Genomic DNA, 14,986 nt, shown 5'->3' on the forward strand with positions numbered 1-14,986 from the left:
GTGCTGGACCTCACCTGGCCAGTTAACAAAGACGTATTGTGGCCAGGCACAGTGGCTCAGACCTGTAATGCCAGCACTTTGGGAGGCAGAGGTGGGTGGATGGCTTGAGGCCAGGAGTTCAAGACCAGCTTGGCCAACATGGTAAAACCCCGTCTCTACTAAAAATATTAGCCAGGTGTGGTGGCAGGCACCTGTAAACCCAGCTACTCTGGAGTCTGAGACAGGAGAATCGCTTGAGCCCTGGAGGTGGAGGTTGCAGTGAGCTAAGATTGTACCATTTCACTCTAGCTTGGTTGGGCAACAGAGTGAGACTCCATGTCAAAAACAAAAAACAATGATTCATTGTGTGTGTGTGTATATATGTGTATATACATTTGAGATGGAGTCTTGTTCTGTCACCAGGCCGAAGTACAGTGGCACGATACTGGTTCACTGCAGCCTCCAACTCCTTGGTTTAAGCGATTCTTTTGCCTCAGCCTCCCAAGTAGCTGTAATTACAGGCATGTACCATCACACCTAGCCATTTTTTTTTGTATTTTTAGTAGAGATGGAGTTTCACCATGTTGGCCAGGATGATCTCAATCTCCTGACCTTGTGATCCACCCGCCTTGGCCTTTCAAAGCGCTGGGATTACAGGTGTGATTTTTTTTTTTTTTGAGACAGTTTCTGTTGCCCAGGCCGGAGTGCAGTGGAGCAGTCTTGGCTCACTGCAACCTCTGCCTCCTGGGTTCAAGCGATTCTCCTGCCTTAGTTTCCCAAGTAGCTGGGACTATAGGCATGTGCCACCATGCCCAGCTAATTTTTGTATTTTTAGTAGAGACAGGGTTTCACCATGTTGGCCAGGATGGTCTTGATCTCTTGACCTTGTGATCCTCCCGTGTCAGCCTCCCAGAGTGCTGGGATTACAGGTGTGAGATACTGTGTCTGGCTGATTTATTGTATATTTCAAAATGTCTAGAGACAGAGTGCAGTGGTGCTCACCTGTAATTCCAGTTACTTGGGAGGCTGTATTTTTGTACTAAAAATACAAAAACTTAGCTGGGCATGGTGGTGTGCACCTGTAATTCCAGTTACTCAGGAGGCTGAGGCAGGAGAATCGCTTGAACCCTGAAGGTGGAGGTTGCATGAGCCGAGATTGTGCCATTGCACTGCAGCCTAGTTGACAGTGAGACTGTCACAAAAAAACAAAACAACAAAAAATCTCTCTCTCTCTCTCTCTCTCTGAGTGGATTTGGAATTTTTGCAACACAAATAAATGATAAATATTTGAGGTGATAGATACTCCAATTAGCCTCATTTGATCATTATATGTTATATGCTTGTCAAACATCACATGTACTCCCATACATATGCACAAAAATTATGTACCCATAACCATTTAAGGAAAAAAAAAAAAGCCATGCCCTTATGGTACAGGAAAGATTTGCCTGGCAGAATCCAAGACAACATTCTTGTACAAAATAGTGGAAGATTTTCTGTTTGCAGCATTTCAGAGTGCCTTTCCAAGATCAAGTGTGCTTCTTGTCATCATCCATTCAAATGTTTTGTCATTGCTTATGTTACCATCCTGTCTTCAAATCAAGAGCTTCACAGCAGTGTGATTTGGCTGGCAAGAAAAGTCTTTTTGCTGTTAATAAAGCTTTTTTTTTTTTTTTTTCCTGTGTTTTCTTCTGTATAAGTGATTGTAGATATATTTAGATGATCAGTAGAGTCATCTGGGCCATTTGGAAAACAGTGGCTGTCAAAATGGACTTTATCTCATTGAATAGTAATTACTGAGGAAATTGGTTTTAGAATTAGTGAACCTAGAAAACTTCCTATTTGCAAACTTTAATTTTTTGAGTTTTTAAAAAAAATTTTAATTTTTTTAATCACTGCACTTTAAGTTCTGGGATACATGGGCAGAATGTGCAGGTTTGTTACATAGGTATACACGTGCCATGGAGGTTTGCTGCACCCATCAACCTGTCGTCTACATTAGGTATTCTAATGCTATCTCTCCCCTAGCTCCCCACCCCCCAACAGGCCCCCCAGTGTGTCATGTTTCCCTCCCTGTGTCCATGTGTTCTCATTGTTCTACTCCCACTTATAAGTGAGAACATGCAGTTTTTGGTTTTCTGTTCTGTTAGTTTACTGAGAATGATGGTTTTGAACTTCATCCATGTCCCTGCAAAGGACATGAACTCATCCTTTTTTATGGCTGCATAGTATTCCATGGTGTATACGTGCCACATTTTCTTTCTCCAGTAAGTTTTTGAGTATTTTAAGATAACTTGTTAGTGTTCTTGCTGTTTCTTTAGTGATTTTAAAGTCTCATGAATGTTATTCTATTTTAGCAAGTGAAGTTTTTGTCACTTTTAATTCTGTCTCTTCTTTTGCCTTAAGAGCTCGTTCTTTCTTTCTTTTTTTTTTTTTGAGATGGAGTTTTGCTCTTGTTACCCAGGCTGGAGTGCAATGGCATGATAGCGGCTCACCGCAACCTCCACCTCCTGGGTTCAGGCAATTCTCCTGCCTCAGCCTCCTGAGTAGTTGGGATTACAGACGCGTGCCACCATGCCCAGCTAATTTTTTGTATTTTTAGTAGAGATGGGGTTTCAACATGTTGACCGGGATGGTCTCGATTTCTTGACCTTGTGATCCACCTGCGTTGGCCTCCCAAAGTGCTGGGATTACAGGCGTGAGCCACGGAGCCCGGCCTCTTTTTTTTTTTTTTTTTTTTTGGGTGGAGTCAAGGTGTCACTTTGTTGCCCAGGCTAAGGCTAATCTTGAACTCCTGGCTTGAAGTGATCCTCCTCCTGCCTTGGACTCCCAAAGTGCTGGGATTATAGGTGTGAACCACCATTCCCAGCCACCTTGAGAACTTAAGAATTTCTCTGGCAGCTTTTTATTTCCTGTTTTTTTGGTGTAGTTTCCTTTTTTCAGGAAGCAAATTTAGGGTGATGGAAAGCATATTTTATTGAGTTACTATGTAGATATCTCTTAGGATATCTTTTCTGTTTCATGTGGCCCTCATCAACAAAAGTGGAAAACTGTTTTCTGTCTTTTGTAGGATGCCATATATTTTATAGCTGTTGGATTTTGTACTGTTGTTTTTCTCTTTCATTACTTTGGAAAAGTTTGTTGAGGTATTAACATCAATTGATTTTTTTTTTTCTGTTCCAAATCAAATGTTTTTTCTGTATATCTAAGTATTATAAGATTTGATACTTGTGGATACCTTGACCATTTAAAATTCTAGGTTCTGAGAATGCATCTTGGAAAAATGATATGATGGTTTTAATTATAAATCATCACCTGCTTGTGTCCATTATTTGCTTTCTGTTAGTGTCATTTCATGATATTCACGTGAGTCTTCATTTTCCTTGATCCTCACAAATCATAATGCAAATAATTTTACATAAAACTTTTATTTATTTGAAGTTATTGATTAGTCCTTGCTGTAATAGAAGCATGACCAGAAAAAGAATTATGGATGGGGCTGGTGGTAAATACAGTGTTTTGATTCTGAGAAATGCTTTTTTTGTGCATATGACATTTAAATTAGAATTGTATGATGCATTATTGTCAAAGGCCAAAGTTAAGCCATTGAGGTAGATTGATTCCTCAATTATTTTCTCTGTAGAACAACTTAACCATTTTTCATTTTTACTGAAAGTTTCATTGGGATTTCTTTTGCATGTGAACTTTAAAATGAGGATTTGATTGATACAGTTATGTTTAATTTGTCTGTTACATTTTAATCCATAATAATTTTTGCCATTTTATGATCATTGCTATTGCCAGGTCCAGTGTTCACAGGTTTATTTTTAGTTGTTAACAGATTTTGCTAAGTATTAGCCATTATCAATTTCATTTTTTCTTGTGCCCCTGCTCCTCATTTCCTTAACCTTAATTCTCATAATTTGGTCAAAATATTTGTGATATTAAATACTTCACTTAGAATGGAGAATAAAAAAATCTTCCTTCAGAAGTGATTAGGACATAATTTACTTGGTAGTCTGCACGTCAGCATTAAATTTGTAGTACAGCCACCTTTACCAGTAGTATTTAGTAGTATTTTGAAGTGAGTGAATTACTAGTTGCTTTTTGAAAACTGGGATCAGGTATGTATTTAGAACAGTTTTTCAAGAGTGATGATAACCTTGTTTACTTACGCTAAGAAGGCGTGCCATCTCTTATATAGAGACAGAGGCAAGCAACTTGAGACTTAGTAATGGTTTATTTATTTTAGTGCTGCTTGTCTCTCACACTTAAGCTCCTTCAGACTTTACACTGCTTTGTAAATCTTGATGCTGGCTGGCAGTGATTCTTGTCAGGGATATGCATGAGGATAAATGACAGTCAATCCAGGTTCTAGTTTTGGCATATTGATGTTGTAATTATTTGATCCATGTTAAATCTGTTCTAATAAGAGGGAGGGTTTATTGCTCTTAAAAAGCTTGTTGATTCAAAAAAGTATTACTTAACAAAATGTTTTTTGGTGGCTGAATTAAAGCCCTTTTCTGGGGCCTTAAAACTTTTTCTTTTTTTTTTTTTTTTTGAGAGGGAGTCTTGATCTGTTGCCCAGGCTAGAGTATAGTGGCGCAATCTTGTCTCACTGCCACCTCCACTTCCTGGGCTCAAGCAATTTTCCTGCCTCAGCTTCCTCCCCAGTAGTTGGAATTGTAGGCTCTTGCCACCACGCCCAGCTAATTTTTGCATATTAGTAGAGAGAGCCTGGGTCATTCTGTCCAGGTGGTTCTTTCACTTCTGACCTCAAATGATCTGCCCACCTCGGCCTCTCAAAGTACTGGGATTACACGTGTGAGCCATTGTGCCTGGCCCACTGCTTTCTCTTAAATCCTTTTTTTTAAAAACTGGTATGTGTATTTAAATATTTTAATTTTTATGGGTACATAAGTAGGTATATATATTTGTGGGGTACGTAAGTTGTTTTGATAAAGGCATGCAATGCATAATATCATGTAAAATGCCTTCAAGCATTTATCCTTTGTGTTATGAACAATTTTGTTATGCTTTTTAAATTATCCCATTATAATTTATATATATAATTTTTTTTTTTTTTTTTTGAGAGCATTTTGCTCTTGTTGCCGAGGCTGGAGTGCAATGGCATGATCTTGCCTCACTGTAACCTCTGCATCCTGGGTTCAAGCAATTCTCCTGCCTCAGCCTCCCAAGTAGCTGGGAATGCAGGCATGTGCCACCACACCCAGCTAATTTTTTTTCCTTTGAGACAGAGTCTTACTCTGTCACCCAGGCTGTAGTGCAGTGGCCCAATATCGGCTCCCTGCAACTTCCGCTTCCCGGGTTCAAGTGATTCTCTTGCCTCAGACTCCTGAGTAGCTGGGATTACAGGTGTGCACCACCACGCCCAGCTAATTTTTGTATTTTTAGTAGAGATGGGGTTTCACCATGTTGGTCAGGCTGGTCTCGAACTCCTTCCCTCATGATCCGCCTGCCTAGGCCTCCCAAGTATTGGGATTACAGATGTGAGCCACTGTGCCTGTCCTAATTTTGTCTTTTTAGTAGAGATGGGATTTCATCATGTTGGTCAGGCTGGTCTCGAACTCCTGACCTGAGGTGATCCACTCACCTTGGCCTCCTAAAGTGCTGGGATTACAGGCATAAGCCACTGTGCCCAGCCTGTACTCTTTTAATTTTAAATGTACGATTATTAGTGACTATAGTCACTTGGTTATGCTGTCAATACTAGGTCTTATTCATTCTTTTAGTTTTTGTACCCATTAACAATTAAATCTTAACCTGGTTTAAAAAATTAATGATACTGGCTGGGCGTAGTGGCTCATGCCTGTAATCCCAGCACTTTAGGAGGCTGAGGCAGGCGGATCATGAGATCAAGAGATCGAGACCATCCTGGCCAACATGGTGAGACCCTGTCTCTACTAAAAATACAAAAACTGGCTGGGCTACTTGGGAGATTGAGGCAAGAGAATCACTTGAACCTGGGAGGTGAGCCAAGATGGCACCACTGCATTCCAGCCTGGCAACAAAGCGAGACTCCATCTCAAAAAAAAAAACAAAAAACAACGATGTCTGGATTTGCTTTTTGAAATATTTAAATAAAAGAAGATGAGTAGGTGAATTAAATGTGGCATTATCGTGATAATTGTTCTGGGTTATTAGTATATGGAGGTTACTTGTATTATGTTCTGGTTTTGTCTGTTTGATGTCACCATAATAAAAAGATTCACTCGTTAAGAGCATTAAACATCTGATATTAATTTTCATAGTCAATTACCAAGTTATATTTTCCCAGAAATTCCAAAAATTAGCATTGTGGTATTCTAAAACTGTGTCTTAATCTTAAATTTAAAATTGGCTGTCTTGGGGAAAAGCAGTGTAAATAAAAAATTGGTAACTTAAAAACATAAAAATTAAAATGTTGAGGCACAAAAATGAATATTATTTTTAGGGTCAATGTCACATTTGTTTAGACAGGGCACACATAAGTATCATTTAATTACATGTCCACTTAAATTATGGAAAGGAAGATAATTGTGAGATGTTGCAGATAAGGTTTCAGGGCACTGAAGTGAGAAATTTTTTTTGGTCATGATCTTTACATTTTTTAAAAAGTCTGAAGGTGTGTATTTTGAGTGAGTATTTTTGTATTTGTGTGTGTAACTATATGGAACACGATTTAAGGTAAATCAAACCTTTCCTTAAACACTACACAGTTTTTATAAGAGAATCTACCAGTGACTAACATATTTCCCCTTGGTGCATATTGCCCATCCATTTTATTTTCTAGGATAAGATGCATTTTTTACAAATTTAAGTATGTTGTCTGGTATTTTCTTAAGTTGGAGGTGGGAGATTCGTTAGAGACATATAGTTAGATATTTGGTTAACCATGATCCCAGCTAAGAAGTTTCTGAATGACTCTTTTTTCCTATTTCTGACATTGGAGCTGCCTTCATTGTGAGGTATATAGAGAACATTTGGGGAAGCTTTTAAGTGTTAGGGTGGTTAGCTGAGTTCATGAAGAAAGTTTGCCTGTGGGCATCTTTAAGTTTCAGATATTTGTGGTGGGGAATGGTGGGCAATCTGTGGAGCTGAGGTTTTTTGTTTTCTAACTTATTTTCAGTTCTCAACAGTTGACATGGTTACTCTCCTAAGAGTAACCTGTAAAGTAAAGTATGAATCCTTTGAGGTGCTTCATGATTAGGGGAGGTTTTGATTAACATATTAGCTGGATTATTCTTGTGAAGAGAAACTTATCCATGATTGGTTATTTGGTGGTATATTTCATGAAGTTTCATTAGGACAAATACTTGATTCTTGATCTTATTTACTAGTTTTCAGACTCATGAGCTTCTTCACTAGTATCCTGAAACTGATTTTGTTTTCTTTTTTAAAAAATGAACTCAAATTTGAACATTTTAGATGTGCCTCATTTCATTGCATTTATGCATTGTATTCTGTTTTCATACTGTTACAAAGAATTGCTTGAGGCTGGGTGATTTACAAAGGAAAGAAGTTTGACTCACCATACAGCATGGCTGGGAAGGCCTTAGGAAATTTATACAATCTTGGCCGAAGGGAAAGTGTTGGAAGTAAATGCTTATTCTCTGGTGGTGTTAAGAAGAATTAGCACTTACACTATAAGTTTTCTTAGCAAGGCGATTTTACTTTCTGCAGCAAGGGCACTTAACTAAGGGAAAGGTGAAAGGTATGGGCCACCAACTTTGTTTAAATTAAATACTTATTGTCTGGTGTTGCTAAGAAGAATTAGCAGTTAGACGATAAGTTTTCTTAACAAGGCGATTTTACTTTCTGCCGAAAGGGTGCTACTCACTAGCAATCTTGCCAGGAGAGTACAATGAACAAAGGAAAGGTGAAAATATTTATTTATCTTTTATGTAGTTGGGTTTTTATTGCTGTGTCTTGCATCTGTTGGCTGGAGCTGGACTTCACAGTCTAAACTAGACCTGATTTGCTAATACTTTAAAACTTGCTTAAATAGGTAAGGGGCAGAAAATGACAAAGAAAAGAGGAAGTTTACTTAGGAAAGACTTGATCTACCTGAATAAAGGGCCTGCCTGGGCATGTCTGCTATGAAGCAAATGGAGTCAGGCTGCTTAATGCTAGAGCAAGGAGATGCAGTATGTTTCATCTGAGGAAGAACTTAGCTATTTCCTTCAGGAAGGGGGAAGGCAGGGCATCTTCTTCATATGGTGGCAGGAAGGAGAGAGTTAAGTGAGGAAGAGCCTCTTATAAAAGCGTCAGATCTCTGTGCTGCTGCACTCCAGCCTGGCAACAGAGCGAGACTCCCTCTCAAACATACAAACAAACAACATCCGATCTAATGGGAACTCAACATCACAAAAACAGCAGGGGAAACTGCTCCCATGATTCAGTTATCTCTACCTGGTCTGTCCCTTGACACATAGGGATTATAGGGATTACAATTCAAGATGAGATTTGGGTGGAGACACAAAGCCTAACTCTATCCTGCATGTTTAGATTTTCTTGTCTTTGGTCAGTGGGAACCTCTTCATGTTTGCCCCTGAGTCTTGATCTTTGATAGTTTCTATGTTTTCTGGCATAGTAAGGTGATCAGAATTCCTCTTGTGCAATTTATGGCACAAAATTGAAATTAGCCATTTGTCCAAGAAGCCCTGATTCCTTTGAAAAGGAAATTGTTTTTCAATCCTGTCATCTGTATTCATTGCTGTTGGGGTTGGTCCTTGTTTCCAGGCCTTTTCAATGGATAGTGCTAGGAAATAAATAAACACACACTCTCACACACACACACTCATTCTCTCTGTGTGTCTCACTTTCACTCTCACACACACTCTCTCTCTCTCTCTGTTAAAACATGAGTTTATAATGGTAAGTCCAGTTGAAATTTATTTATTTTAGGTCTACAGGATTTTTAAATGTAACATTTTCTCTCTCACAACTTTATTCCTCATTCCTACTGAAAAGAAATCCAAGTCCTCAAGGTATTAACATTGACTTTTTAATCCCAGGGTACACACCAATACTTTTATAATTACTGTCAACACTGCCAGCAACAATGTTATTACTGAAAACAAAAATGAGGATCCCAAGGATTGAGCCAATTTTCTGTGTTATAGTCATTTGAAATAGTTACTCTTTGGATTGTTATACCACCAATTTGATATAAAATTATGTTTGTTTATTTTGTTTTGGTTTTTAGAGATATCGTGTAACATTTTGGTTTTGTTATGCTATTATATAAAATATTTACATGGTTTGGAAGTAAAATATATAAGCTTAAACTTAGAATAATCTTTTCCTATTTCACTTTGTCCTATCTCTCCCTCCCAATTGGTAGCCCTTTTATTTTGTATTTGAAAGAGGGGCAGACTCTCTTGCCCAGGCTGGAGCACAGTGGTGTGATCTCGGCTTACTGCAACTTCTGGCCCAGGATCAAGCCATCTTCTTATCTTAGCTTCCTGAGTAGCTGGGACCGCAGGTTCATGCCACCGAACATGGCTAATTGTTGTATTTTTTTGTAGAAATGGGGTTTTGCGATATTGCCCAGGCTGGTCTCAAACTCCTGAGCTCAAGCGATCCACCCACATTGGCTTCTCAAACTGCTGGGATTTTTTTTTTTCCCCTTAGGGTTTATTCTTTTAAGCCATATATATATATATATATGTCTGTGTATATTTCATACATACATATATGTATATGTATAATATATATGTCTTTTAATATATGTATTTTTATTTTTTCTTTAACTTGCACTGTGGTTTGTAGTATGTTTTTTTCTTTTCGCCTTCACATCCCCTATGTCCTTCCTTAGAGGAAGTTAACGGCACTCTTTAAGGGATCCTTGCATTGGCATTGGGTAGAAGGTTGGATTCTGTAACTATCGGTGCCTTGTCTTAGTGTTTTTTAAATTTTAGAGTTGTGTAACCATCACCACAATATGATTTTAGAACACTTTCATCCATTGTGCCCATTTATAGTTAATGCCTGCTCCACTCTTCAGCCCTAGGCAACCAGGTTTTCTGCTTTTCTGTCATTTCTGGGCATTATACGTACTCTTTTGTATCTGCTTCTTTTACTTAGCAAATGTTTTGGAAGTTCATCCATGTTGTGGAATGTACCAATACTTTATTCCTTTTAATTGCTGAACTTCATTGCATGAATATACATTTTGTTTATTCACTCACCAATTAATGGACATTTGGATTGTGTCTAATTTTTGGCCATCATGCTGCCATTTTTTCTGTGTGGATGTGTTTTTATTTCTCTTTAGGCAAGTTCCTAGAAATGGATAATTTTGCCAGGTTCTGTGGTAAATTTATATTTTAACTTTTAAAGAAACAACCAAAGGATTTTTCAGTGTGATTGTACCATTTTACATTTTACTGTCAATATACAAGGGTTCCATCTTTGCCAACTTTTGGCATTCTGGTTTTGAATTTAGCCATTCTAATGGATGGGTAGTAGTGTGCCATGGTTTTACCCTAATAACTAATAATATTGATCGTATTTTCATGTGCTTATTAGTCATTCATGTATTTTCTTTGACAAAATGTTTATTTATATTTTTGCTTTTAAAATTATATTGTCATCTTGTTGATTTCGTTTTTTTTTTTGTCGTTTTTGTGTTTTGAGACAGAATCTTACTCTGACACCCATGCTGGAGTGCAATGGTGTGGTCTTGGCTCACTACAACTGCCGTCTCCTGGGTTCAAGTGATTCTCCTGCCCCAGCCTCCCAAGTAGCTGGGACTACAGATGTGCACCACCATGCCTGGCTAATTTTATTTTATATTTTTAGTAGAGATGAGGTTTTGCCCCATTGGCCAGGTTGGTTTCAAACTCCTGATCTCATGATCTGCCTACCTCAGCCTCCCAAAGTGCTGAGATTTCAGGTGTGAGCCACCACGCCTGGCCTAGTTTTTCATTAATGATGTCTTTTGAAGTACAGTAAGTTTTTAATTTTGAGAAAATCAATTTTACTATTTTTTTTTTCTTTTTTTTGTGGATTGTGCATTTGATGTCACATCTAAGAACACTTTGGCCAATAGAGAGTCACAGAGATTTCCTCCTGTGATTTTTTTCTAGAATTCCTGTATTGTAACTTACATTTAGGTTTGTCATCATTTTAATTTTTGTGTATGTTGTGAGGTACAGGTCTAAGGTTTTTTTTCCTTTTGGTGTTTGGATATCAAATTATTTCATATGATATGTTGAAAAACTCTTCTTTCCCCCATTGGATCATCTGGGTACCCAACAAATGGGTTGACCATAAATGTAATAATTTGTTTCTGGATTCTGATTTCTGTTCCATTGATCTATATGTCTGTACTTTTGCCATTACCATGCTGTCTTGATTACTATGGCTTTATAGTAAAATTCAGAATTTGGTAGTGTAAGTCCTGTAACCTTGTTTTTCAAAGTTGTTTTGCCTGTCCTCTGTGATTCCATATGAATTTTAGAATCAGCCTGTCAATTTCTTTAAGAAAAAAAGCTGCCCGAGATTTTGCATTGAATTTACAGATAGATCAATTTTAGGGAAAATTGCCATCCTGACTATTGATAGTCTTCTAATCTTTGAATATGAAATGTCTGTTTAGATACTCTTTAATTTCTCTCAGTTGTGTTTTGCAGTACTGAGTGTAGAGAAGTCTTAGAAAAACTTTAACAAAGTATTTTGTGTATATTCTTGATGCTATTGTGAATGGAATTTTTAAAATAATTTGTTCATTCCTAGCATATAAAATGGAAAATGCAGTGGACTTTTGTATATATTGTTTCTGCTATGACCTTGCTAAATTTGTTTATTGGTTCTAGTAATTTTTGTGTGTGCGTTTCTTGAGATTTTTCTCTAAGCAGAATTGTGTAATCCATTACTAAAACAGTTTTACCTGTTTCTTTTTAGTCTTGATGCCTTTAATTTTTTTTCTTTTCAACCTTACTGCACCAGCTAGAACAGGTACTATTTTGAAAAGAAGTAGCAAAAGCAGGCATCCATTCCTTGTTCCTCATCTTTAGAAGGAAAGCATTGTGTTTTATCTTTAAGAAAAATTGGCTTTAGATTTTTTTATTGATGCCCACCACCAAGTTAAAGTTGTATTTCTAGTTTGTTAATGTGTGCGTGTGTGTGTGTGTGAGAGAGAGAGAGAGAATAGGTATTGTATTGTATGCTGTGAGATTCTCTTGAATGTTTTGTTATGGATTTTGTTATGTTTATGGGAGATTTTGGTTTGTATTTTTTTTTTTTTTTGTCTGGTGGCCTTATTTTCAGAGTAGTTTGGCCTTTAAATATGAGTTGGGAAGTGTTTTCTCCTCCTCTGCGTTTGGGTGTTCTTTTTAATTATTTGTTAGACGTTACTAGTGAAGGCATTTAGCCCTGGAGTCTTCTTTTGAGGAAAATCTTCAGTAGCTATTTAAAACTTACTACAGATCTCTTCAGTTTTAAAACCTTTCTTCAGTCAATTTTGGTCATTTGTGTCTTTAAAGAAATTTGTCCATTTCATCTAAGTAGTCTAAAATTGTTGGCATAAACTTGTTCATAGAGCTTTCTTAATTCTTCACATCTTGTAGGGCACTAGTGATACTCTGACCTCTTTCATTCCTGATTTCGGTAATCTTTGTTTTCTTTTTTACTTAGCAATTAAGATTTGCCAAACTCTTTGATCTTTTAAAGCAACCAACTTTTGGTGTTACTTACTTTTCTCTCAGGTTTTTCTGCTTTCTCTTTTATTGGTTTCTGCTCCAATCTGTATTTTTATTTATTTATTTTTTTTGAGACAGAATCCTGTTCTGTTGTCCAGGCTGGAGTACAGTATTACTGATCCTGGCTCACTGCAGCCTCTGCCTCCTGGGTTCAAGCAGTTTTCTGCCTCAGCCTCCCGAGTAGCTGGGATTATAGGTGTCCGCCACCATGCCTGGCTAAATTTTGTATTGTTAGTAGAGGTGGGGTTTTACCATCTTTGCCAGGCTGGTCTTGAACTCCTGATCCACCTGCCTTGGCCTCCCAAAGTGCTGGGATTATAGGTGTGAGCCACTGTACCTGGCCTAATTTTATTTTTTTGAGAGAGAGTCTGACTCTGTTGCCCAGGTGGGAGGGAGTGAAGTGGCATGATCTTGGCTCACTGCAACCTCCTCCTCCCAGGTTCAGGTAGTTTTTCTGCCTCAGCTGCTGAGTAGCTGAAATTACAGGTGTGAACCATGCTTGGATAATTCTTTTTGGTAGAGATGGAGTTTTACCATGTTGGCCAAGCTGGTCTCAAACTCCTGACCTTAGGTGATCCGCCATCTCAGCTTCCTGAGGTGTTGGGATTACTGATGTGACCCACTGCAGCCAGCCTGCTATCATCTTTATTATTTGCTTTAACCTGCTTAGTTTGGGATTCCTATTAAGGTGAAAGAAAGGTTTGGTTATTGACTTGAGACCTTGCTTTATAAACACACACACACACACACTTTACTGTGCATACACATATATACAGTGTATATTTAAAATGGGCTATAAAATATGTAGTTTTATCATTCAGTTTATGACTAAATATGTTGTGAACATTTTCTCTTCAGCAGTTAAAATAATTGCATAGCTTGCAGAAAACCTAATTTATTAAGCAGTTTTCTTGGGGACATTGAGGCATAATTTTTTTTTTCTAAGGAGATGTCATTCTTTTTACATTGCCTTTAGAAAAAAAAAAGGGGAAGTCCTTGTCTTACATAGCTTTTTATAGATGATGGAAACTTGCCCTTCATTTAGCCTTTTAACTTGCTTCTCTACACCCACCTAATCACCAGTCAAGTAACCCATTTTATATTTTCCAGCCTCTCTCTCCCATTTGCTTCCCATTCCCTTCCACATGCAGACAGACTTCCTTTACTAGCACTCTAGTTCCTCTCCTTAAAGAGGCTTTTTTTTCCGTTTAAAGAGACTAATTGATTTTGATCAACTCTACTCAAAACTGTATCCTAAGTTCCACATTAGGATTAATCTTTAATAATCTGAAGATGTAATTCAGTTAACATATTAAGAAAACCTTGGTAGAATTACATGTATAAAAAAGTACTGGACTTGGGCACAATGGAGGTATGGCTGACTTTGAAAAAAGTAGTTTTTTGGGGGGAGGGCAGAGCAAAGAGGGAAGAAGTAGTTGGTACAGTAAGGAAGTGTTAGAGATCATTATGGAAAAGTATTCATTATTTTAAAGCATAAAAGTGGTAACATGCAGACAGTGGTAGTGGTAATTCTGGAGTTTTGGTAGCCATGAGGTGCTCATCCATCAAAGGGCCATCACAGCCAGGTAGAAATGCCTGAGGAAAGCAGCGGAATTGGTCATGCCAGCATTTAGACATAGAACACTTCTTTGGCAGCCAGGTGCCATGGGGCACAGACCCACAGTTCTCTTTGCTCACATCGTGCTCACAGTTCTGTCTGTAGAAGGAGGGGCAGGCACAAAAGGACCCCAGCGTGCAGGTTCCCCCATTCAGGCAGCAGGTTCTATTTTGCTCCTTACTGTTCTGTATCCCCATGGGCAGCGCAAGCTGGGAAGACTGAGGACGAATTCCAGGCTCCTCCTGGGGCCGAATGCTGTCATCGCTGAAGGCCAGGTTTCCCTGAGATGGATGCCGCTTCTTTTTTCAAATTTATTTATTTATTTTTTTGAGATGGAGTTTCGCTCTTGTTGCCCAGGCTTGGAGTGCAATGGTGTGATCTTGACTCATTGCATCCTTGGGCTATCAGGTTCAGTATGTTGTAGCATTACCATGTTGTGTTACATTAAGGTCTAAAATACTTTTTTGTTTGTTTTTGAGACTGAGTCTTGCTCTGTCACCTGGGCTGGAGTGCAGTAACAGGATTATAGTTCACTGTAGACTCGAACTCCAGGGCTCAAGCTATCCTTGCACTTCAGTTTTCTGAGTAGCTGGGATTACAGCCACACGCCACCACACCTGGCTATCCAAAGGATTTTAACCCTACTTTGTGCTTTTGGGTTCTGATCTTCACCTCTTCAACT

The 14,986-nt window shown here is 38.2% G+C and overlaps 1 protein-coding gene across 2 annotated transcripts in view; it reads left to right on the forward strand.

Moving 5' to 3' along the window:
- The window catches only part of MSL2 (MSL complex subunit 2), a 38,657-nt gene that overhangs the window by 19,527 nt on the left and 4,144 nt on the right, over positions 1-14,986 (forward strand). The window lies entirely within an intron of this gene.

Source organism: Callithrix jacchus, chromosome 17 (assembly GCF_049354715.1).
Source record: "Callithrix jacchus isolate 240 chromosome 17, calJac240_pri, whole genome shotgun sequence".
In the NCBI taxonomy this organism is placed as follows: domain Eukaryota; kingdom Metazoa; phylum Chordata; class Mammalia; order Primates; family Cebidae; genus Callithrix; species Callithrix jacchus.